Below are 10,073 nucleotides of genomic sequence, written 5' to 3'. Positions count from 1 at the left end.
AGAATGACACAGAGAACGAGTTAATTTTTAACGTGTGTGTGTGTGTGTGTGTGTGTGTGTGTGTGTGTGTGTGTGTGTGTGTGTGTGCGTGCGTGTGTGTTGTGCTTATGACTTCTATTCAGTGAATAATTAAACATATTTTTTTTCTACCATTTAATTGGACAAAGCATGATATTTGAACACAGTCATTTAACCTCTGCTGAGGTTGATTAATCAAAATGGACTAGAACAGTCATATCTATGCATGATATGATTATGTTCAGTGGTGAAAGGTACTTAAATACATTATGGGCTCCATCTTGTTCCAAAATGTTTTAAAATAGTAAAAAATGGCAAATAAGTTTAATAGCCTACTGTAGCCAGCTTATTCCACCCCAATGACTATTTGACATCTTTAGTTAGTTACTTTGCAGATTTAGAAAACATACATTAACTCCATCAATTAATTATAAGCAAAATAAAAGATAAAACCAGCTCCACCTTTCCCAGCTGCAACATTAAACAAAACATTCATTATAGTTAATACATCAAATTACTACTACTAATAATTACAATACAACATTATTGTGAAATCATTCTTTTACATTTATATGTACGTATATTATTTTGATGCCAATGCATTTGCATTTTTACTCAAGTAACGTTTTGAACACAGGTAGCCTACAGTTAAGTATTCCACCAGTCTTCCTCCACCAGTTATTCGTCACACCACAGAATCTTTGCTGTAAAGGTAAGGAAAACACAAACACCGTCACAATGTGATGATATATTTAGTTTGAGACAACCTGTTATTAAAGCCATATCATATGTCAAGGAAAAAAGAATATGACTTAAATACTCAAACTGACCACAATGGTAAAAAGCATTAAAAACAAATAATAATTTATATTATTTTCTACAGGGGATCAATATACTGATAAAGTTCTGAATGTGAAATACCATGAATGTCCTTTGTACCTCACTTCCTCTCTGCAGCAGTACAGCAACACACACACCATCAACACTATGGCAGCAACTGTAAACGTACAATTGATGATACAATTGTTGTCATACATTGTGGCTTATGGCATTCCCCCAAAAAATGTTGAAATCTCAAAATTAAATAATTAAATAATGTGTTAATGCATACCTGTAAAAATGCCAAGATGCAGCCGAATATGAGGACTGAAGGCCATGGTATTGTCAGAATTGAGAGTTGCTAAAGAAGAAGAAAAATAAATGAACCTATTACACGTGTGAATACCTGTTTCCAAAATGTTATATAATGAATTTCTTCATGTTCAGCATTATTATCATTGCTTAAAATTCAATGTAAACGAGATACCGTAAGCTAAATTAAAGGTGTTAGTGGGCCAGTCCACCATGAGCTACCCTAACATTTGTAGTGTGCATTGAGATACATTCTACACAGTCCCGAAGAAAAAAAAGTGTACGCAGTGTTGTACCCTGCCCTTTTTTTCTTCTTTCTAATTTTTCGTCCCAAACAAATATGTTTATTGTCATGATTTGTCAGGAGCCGAGTTGGCTTTGTCCGAGGCTTAAAGGTCTTTAAATACTTTCTGAAACGTAAATGAATGGTAAATTCTCTTGTGGTGCCTTCGTCGTTCTGAAAGGGGGCGGGACTGCGACGCTCTATTCCTTTCACAGAAATGCTACACTGTACCATAAACCTGATCACCATATGAAGTATAACACATAAGTCAAGTCATTGGTTGTCAAAACAACACCACTTTTATAATTAAGGAATCAGTTGAGTAAATGAAGGATGCTTCCACATAGAAGGTGTCCTTATGCTTAAGCCTTAAGCAATCATTTTTCTTAACTAGGCCTACTTCATCACTGTGACACCACATTTTAACATTTGAGGGCTAAGAAGTTCGGTAGCGAGTTTCTGATGTTTCACAAATAGCAGGCATATATTCTATAATATTATGCTAAGGTGGAGTTTGGCACTAATTAGTTTGAGTAAAAGACAGCTAGGGGCAGCAGTGGACACACAGAAGTACAGCATACTTGTCTGAGGCCATTACTGCTGAACTCAACAAATAGGTTTATACTTATTATGGTTGTGTAATGATAATGTGTGTATGGACATGGACTTATGCTGTGCAGCTAATATTCTTTAGCGAGCTAAATTCTTACTGTTGTTACCAGGGTCTTTTTCCATGGATGGACAGGCTGTTGAAGACAAGAGGCAGTTTTTTTTTATTAGAACTATAACATGGTGTGCAGTTTATACTGCATTCACATTTAGTTTACAGTACTGTTGCTGTATATTGTTCAGATTTTTACAAAAGAATGACAAAATATCCTAAATTAATCAGTAAATTTGACAAAAAAAGGGTCATTTTTTTTTACTGATAGCATACATCAATTACATGTAACATTTCCAAAATGTTAGCTGTCTCTTTTGACTACAAAAGCATTGTTATTGTTTACCACGCAGTGGGTCATTATTGTCAAATAACTTCTAAAAAGCCATAATTTATGTACAGTACATTTGCAAGAAGAAATGTATAGGATAATGTATCTAATTTGTGAAGGGAGAAAAACTATAACTTACCATTGGGGTAAATCATCTCTGAAGTGTCACCTTCCACATCCAGCCATTGAAACCGTATTGAGCAGATGATGATGATATATTGGCCAAAACACACGTTGCACTTCCTGTTGGGGGAGAAGTTGATGGTGGAGCATTCTGTGAAGTTTTCATTGTGATTTCTCTGGTAGACAAGTGTGTCACCTGGTCCATATATATTCTTCAGGTTTTGACATGTGTGGTTCATGCAGGGAAAGCAGGTGCCTGGAGATAATACAAATAGAGATACAGCAGCATGAGACAGGATAAACAAAACACAAATAAATCTCAGAATAATCACTAATGGAGGTGATTATGTCCTGAGGTTCGAGACTGTGGTTGTATTGGGAATGTCTTCTTATGTTCAAGTGTGTGGTATTGTGTGAATGTGAAGTATAAAGCCCTAACAAATAGCCTACTAGCAAAATTGTTCTCAGAATGAATAATGGAGAAGTATATTGACAAAAAACACGACCACGCACAGAACCTTCCATGACCCTATTCATAAAGGGGCTCGGTTAAAAACCAAAACCACACTATCGAGGGGTTTGACTTTGAATCACTGGAGAGAAACAGAGTGTGGATGCTCATCTCTGTTGCTGCTTTAGGAACTTCTACCGGTTGGTCAAGGTACCTGTTCAGTGGCGTGATGAAAAAGGTGTGCTAGGCTACACCTTTCCTATCAAACCAACCACTAGGGGCCATGAGAGACAAGGGACTACAAGTACAAATGCAATTTAAAACTGACATAATGACTAAATTGGGGGACATTTTTAAATTGAAAAAAAAGAAACATGAAATGTTTTCACTTACGGTTTTGTACAACTGCGATCTGAGCATCATCTGGGGATCCTAAAATATAACGTCAATATTAAGTCGCATAACATGTCAAACTACACAGCAAAATGCTCCGTTTTAATACAAATTTTATACTCTCAGATTTGTTAAAGAATGTAAAGGATCTTGAAGTCATGCACATGCTATCAAAATTACAATACAATACATACCTGTACCAATGCCAACAGTCAAAAAAGGCTTAACTTGAGTACTGAATGTGTTGTCAGAATTAAGTGTTGCTAAAGAAAAAAGAAAGAATAACAACTGGTTGGTAGTATCATTACTTCAACAAAGGACCCACAAACCAACATTGAAACTATTACGCATGTGAATAGGTCAGTTGTTTTCTAAATGTTAATTTGTTTCCTGATGTTCATCATTATTATTGCAATGTACCGAAGTTCAAAGTTCAATCCAGAAGAGGAACAGATAAACACCAAAATAATATCAGCACGTAAATTAAGGTTTTAACAGTGAGCTGGGCCACCATGAGCTGCCAGAACAACGTGTAGTAATAATAAATAATAATACATACAAGCATTATTATTCTAGGTATATTTTAAGTACTCAAAGTCGATTGTGTGCATTGGGATACATTCTACAAGTGTGCACAGTGCAACATCCTTCTTCAAACAATTCCTCCATTTAAGGTTTTTACTCTCATCTTCTGTCCTAGACACAGCCCTGGAATTTCCCTTGAGTGCACCTAGTATTCAGTGACCAAACATGTTCATGTTCCTTTCACAGAAATGCCAGTGCCAGTTTTATGTGAGATAAAAATGATGACTGATAATGGCTTTATATACATTGTTTTAAATTGCCAATTACCTTGTATCTCTGTGTCATTCCGTAGACCTAAATAATGCCTAGGCAAATGCAATCAAGGTACAAAGCCAGTATTTTCATGTGGTTCAAAAGTCCACCTTTATACTTTTACTTGTTAAAAAAATATTTATATTTATATTATAAAGTAATAAGTACTTTACATGACATGACATGTTTTACCTTGTTGACCACTGTACAGCACTTTGTAACATTGTTTCTAAATGTGCTTTATAAATACAATTTACTTACTTACTATATCCTTCAAAAGCAATTATAAATGTTTTGATAGGGTTATAGGGCTTTATGAGAGTCTGACTCATCATCCACACACACCAGTACTGTAGAACTCAACAAATAGGTTAATACTTACTTTCCATGGTTGGACAGACTGTTGAAGAAACATACTTTTGATTAGAAATATTATGTTGGTCAGGTAATACTGTAGGTACACTGTACATTTAATTTAACATACTGTAGAACTTTATCTCTTTTGAATACGAAAGCATTGTTTGAAGATGAACACACAATCTTGTATCTTTGAAAAAGTCATTTTAAATTTGCAGACCAAAAGTGTACCTTTGTTGAAAATCATGTAATAATTATTTAATGTATCTCATTTGTGGAGAGAGAAAATTATAACTTACTTCAATATGTGCATGTAACATTGAATTTTAACATAGAATTCTATTCCAATTGTTAGCTCTCTTTTGAGAACAAATACATAGTTTGAAGTTTACGACACAGTGGGTCGATATTGTCAACCAACTTCATCTTGTATCTACTAAAAATAATTAAGTATTTACAAGAATAAATGTCTCTTTTTTAAAAATGTATAGTTAGATACTGTATCTCATTTGTGGAGAGACAAAAACTATAACTCACCCTTGGGGTAAATCATCTCTGAAGTGTCACCTTCCACATCCAGCCATTTAAATGGTATTGTGCAGATGATGATTATATATTGGCGAAGACACACGTTGCACCTGCTGTTGTGGGAGAAGTTGATGGTGGAGCATTCTGAGAAGTTTTCGTTGTGTTTTCTCTGGTAGACAAGTGTGTCACCTGGTCCATAAATCTTCTTCAGGTTCTGACATTTGATGTCCATGCAGGGAAAGCAGGTGCCTGGAGATAATTCATTCATTAAAAATTAATTAATTAATTAAAAGAAAAGAGAAAATACACTGGTTTCCCTGCTGGTGTCCCTCCCTAAAGCGTATTCCCTTACTAGTCTCTCATCTGTATAATAATAATACGAGTCCATTTTCACTTGTTCCTTGCCACACAAAGCCTTCCAGCAATTAGTAACCAGTTCCTGAACCTTCTCGATGAACTCCAGGCTGCCCTGCCTGGACTTTGACTCTACCTGATCTCTCTTTTCCTTCGTTATTTGCTATCCTGGTTCTTACCACGCTGGGCACAATAGTACCGCTCAAGGAAATTCTATATGAATATGTTTTCATTCTCTGTGTATGAAACAAGTGTTGTGATTGGTCGACAAATATTGTATCCGGGGGAAATAAATCTGACGGATGTTCCGGACCGACATTTCCGGCTATGCACACTATGCCTTATGTTGTGACCATGCAGGCTTTTCTCTTCGCAGATAAGAAAGCCTAAGACCGAAGCTAGGTTCTGACACTTAGATTACTCACATGACCCTTTATGTGTTATGCTTGTAAGATTTTATCTTACAAGCATTCCGGTCAATCACAATTAGAGTCCTGACTCCTGACTTTTCTGTCCAGACTTTTTAACCCCTCAGCCAAACAAATCATCGCTATGGGGCACGCACGCACACACAAACACACACACACACACACACACACACACACACACACACACACACACACACACACACACACACACACACACACACACACACACACACACACACACACACACACACACACACACACACACACACACAGCTGGGCATAGGAGGGACTAGCACCCCTCAAACATTGTGCTATTTTATCATGAACATTAGTGAGGACCAATTATATGAAGATAGGTTGAAAAGTTGTGAAGTCGTCCTTTAAAATAACTCAAATCCACAACCACACCCATTACCATCATGATCATATTCATAGAATATTTTCACTTACGGTTTTGCCACACTGCAGTCTGAGCATCTTTTGGCAATCCTAAAATCAGAGGAACATACCAAGTTAAAGAATTTCACATCAAAATGCTCAATTTACAACAATGTTTTTACCTTCTCAGACTTAAAGGACAACTTTAGTTTTTTTCAACCAAGGTTCATGTTTTAGGTAGTTATTAGAGAAACTAAAATATGAGTGTTAATTTTCTTTCATTTGCTGCTTTCTTTCGTTTTAGGGATTTTAGCAGTTTTTGACAGGGGGGCGGGGGCATTCGAGCATGGGGCTAAATATGTATTTCTTTACAACATTTTATGGCGATTTCTTTTTTTATTATTTAGTATAGTCCTACTAGACCCCAATAAATTACATCTGGCCACAAAAGATCACAGGATTTATTGAATGTGACAAACTGACATATTGAGCCTATACACAGTATAAGCCTTCCCCCAGTAGGCTACCTTCACAATCAGTAGATCCTGTGATCTTCCGTGGCCAGATGTAATTTCCTGGGATCTACGTAGTAGGACTATAGTAAATAATACAAAAATAAATCACCATAAAATGTTGTACAAAAATACATATTTAGCCCCATGTTCGAATGCCCCCGCCCCCCTGTCAAAAAAAGCTAAAATCCCTAAAACGAAAGAAAGAAGCAAATGAAAAAACAATTACACTACATCTTTTACTTTCTCTAATAACAACCTAAAACATGAACCTTGGTTGAAAAAAACTAAAGTTGTCCTTTAAACTTAACCCATTTATACCTGGTTGTTTTACCTTTGAATCCAGATGCTACCTCTGTGTCTCATTAGTTATCGCTATACATGTAGCAACAACATTTAAAAAATAAAATAAAATAAAATTTAACCTAAGTTTTTCCGAAAACTTAGGTTTGGTTTTAGAAGGCGTTTTTAGAATCGGCCTCAGGTATCAATGGGTTAAAGGACTTCACCCATTTCCAACATGTCTTCATATAATTGGTCCTCACTACTCATTATAAGATGGTACCTATAACAAAATACATACATAAATGGATGCACCTGGGACGTATCCTCAGTGATGTATCCCAAGGTCATCGGGGTTTCGGGTCTCGCAACATCATACCCCTCACTCAGGTGACCCAGCCGGGAGTGATCAAGTCCCGACTTACGTCCCAGTAGCTACCCTCGATAAGTCCCATTAGGAAAAAACCAGGGCCACACAATCCGTTCCTCCTGAACTACTCTGCCGGGACTGGGAGGTACCATTCTGGCACATGGAAGGACTAGGCTCTGTGGGTTGACACCTGTCCGGGCCCCTCCTACGTCTCACCAGGTCCACTCCTGCTCTCACCAGGTCAGGCCCTGTGCGTTGCACCAGACTCCCAGCACCAGGCACTTTATTCAGGAATGGTGGATTCTCAAGCCGCAACGGTTCCGCAGGCTCCACCTTGCCCTTGGTGGTGCCGCAGGCTCCGCTTGAGGCTTGAATGGCCCTCCTAAAGGCCTCACGTGGGTTTGTTGGGCTTCTTCCTCACGGAAGACACAGGCTGGGGCGCTAACCCATACTGCTCCCGGGTGCCGTCTAATTTCCGGCTGCCACCCGTCTCTCCGGTGGTCACCAGACTATTCCTGGTTGTCACTTAGTCTATTCCTATGAGTCACTATAAATAGAATAACTATAACAAAATACATACATAAATGGATGCACCTGGGACGTATCCTCAGTGATCGGGGTTTCGGGTCTCGCAACATCATCATATCTGCTCAGTATTTTTCATGAATCCAAAAACAATGGCTTCTATTTCAGCATGCTAACTTTCCAGTAAGAGAAAGGTTGTACTTTCTATAGCTTGGATTCCTCAGTGATGATTGTATTGGTATACACAGGTTTTCTGAACTTTCTGCCCAGTGCCCACCAAAGACACGGTGAGTAGTAGACAGACATTGTGCCATCTTATAATGAGCATTAAAGGAAGGACCAATTATATGAAGACAATTGAAAAGGGGTGACGTGCTCCTTAAAATGAACACGATTGTTACTGTGTAACAACATATGGGTCAACCACATTACCACGGTCTGGATGCTTCTATCCAAAAGCAACAAAAGAATATTGTACATTAACTGATTATTTCATCGTCCTTGTGTAAAAAGTTGTAGTTCCCCTAAAATATCAAATTATTGTTAATGTAAACCATCTCAGATTATTAACTGAAAAGTGTAAAAGAGCATGCACAATGCACATCCATGCCACATGTAGAGAGGACATACGTACATACATACATGATAAATAGTTATGAAGAACACACACTAACTCTTTTAACTTTTTTACTTAAATTAAAACCTTCAAAACATTGAACATTGAAGACATTAAATAGATTCAGGTTTACTAGATTAACTATTAGCTGATTAGCATTAAGCATATCATCATTAACCACATACCAACAGCTCCTTCTTGTGCCATAGAAATGGGTAGACATCCACTTGCTAGTGCTACCAACAATGTAAGAAACGCTGGAAATAAATCATTAAGAATATAGAAAATTAACTTAAACGTAAATATAACAGAAGGAATGGAATGGCATGCACACATTAAAAAAAAACACATATAATGTAAGAAAATTTAATGAAATTACATTTCCAGTACTTATCCCCATGTCTTCGTCTTGGTTTGCTTCTTCTTCTTCTCTCATTTTGGCCTTTGGGCATTTCCTGAGCAAGGCCCATCACGTTACCTTTTCTGTCTTGCTCAAAATGTCCATTCTCTCCTTTTGATAGAGGCATGGTCTCATTCTCATTGGCTGAGACAATGGTAGGAGGAGCTTCTTTAGCATTTTCGTTAAAAAAAGGATGACACTGTGGTGACTTCTCCATTGAGACTCCTCCCTTTGGAGCAGTCTTAGACAGGGTATGGGTGTCATAGCCTGTAGTAGACTCTTCAATGGGCAGATCTGGCATCTCAGAGGAGCAGTACCAAACATACTGCTCTTCCTTAGGGATTGGCTTAACAAAGCTGCCAACAGCTTCCACAGGTGCCCAACTTTCATATGGAAGATACTCACTCGACCGGTGCTCCATGTCGGAAGAGAAGCCATCATAGCTGAATATATGAGGGAGAGAGGTTGTTCCGATATAATTTAACATGAATGAAATGTAAATTCATATTATTCATAGTATTATAAAACGCATATAACTCATAGAAAGGTGAAATAAGTCTCTGCGTGTGTGTACGCAATCCACGCAACTCAAGAACCGTTCGCCCCACCGACTTCAAATTCGACACACTTGTTCCACACCCCCACAGGGAGTGCAGTGCCCGGTGTCGAGTCGGTCAGACCCACGGTTGTCCAGAACCGCCACAAAAGGCCTCTGCCTGGGCTTTTGACAGGGCCCCTGCCCAGGCTCCATATATGGAGCTGGCCTGTTCTGACATCACAACACTCCATATTTAGGCATGCCTGACACAGAACTCCATATATAGGAATAAAGGAACACAGAGAGACAGATACAGAAATCTCCATATATGGGCATAAAAGGGACACATCTGACGCGGGTACAATAGGTATTGATCTCCAACTTCCATCGTTACCGACTCGTGCTCTACAGCCGGACACCGTTCTAGTTTGAAAATAGACGATCAATGCATCACATCTTGTGAGCTTGTAGATCTGCTATTTTCAAAGGATTTTTGTACATTTTATACATTTGAAAACTTGTGAAATGGGACATTCTGCGTGAGTAGCCCCATTTTC

Source organism: Protomyctophum parallelum (assembly GCF_964188405.1).
Source record: "Protomyctophum parallelum genome assembly, chromosome: 3".
In the NCBI taxonomy this organism is placed as follows: Eukaryota; Metazoa; Chordata; class Actinopteri; order Myctophiformes; family Myctophidae; genus Protomyctophum; species Protomyctophum parallelum.
The sequence above is the reverse complement of the archived record's forward strand: the minus strand, read 5'-3'. Positions refer to the sequence as shown.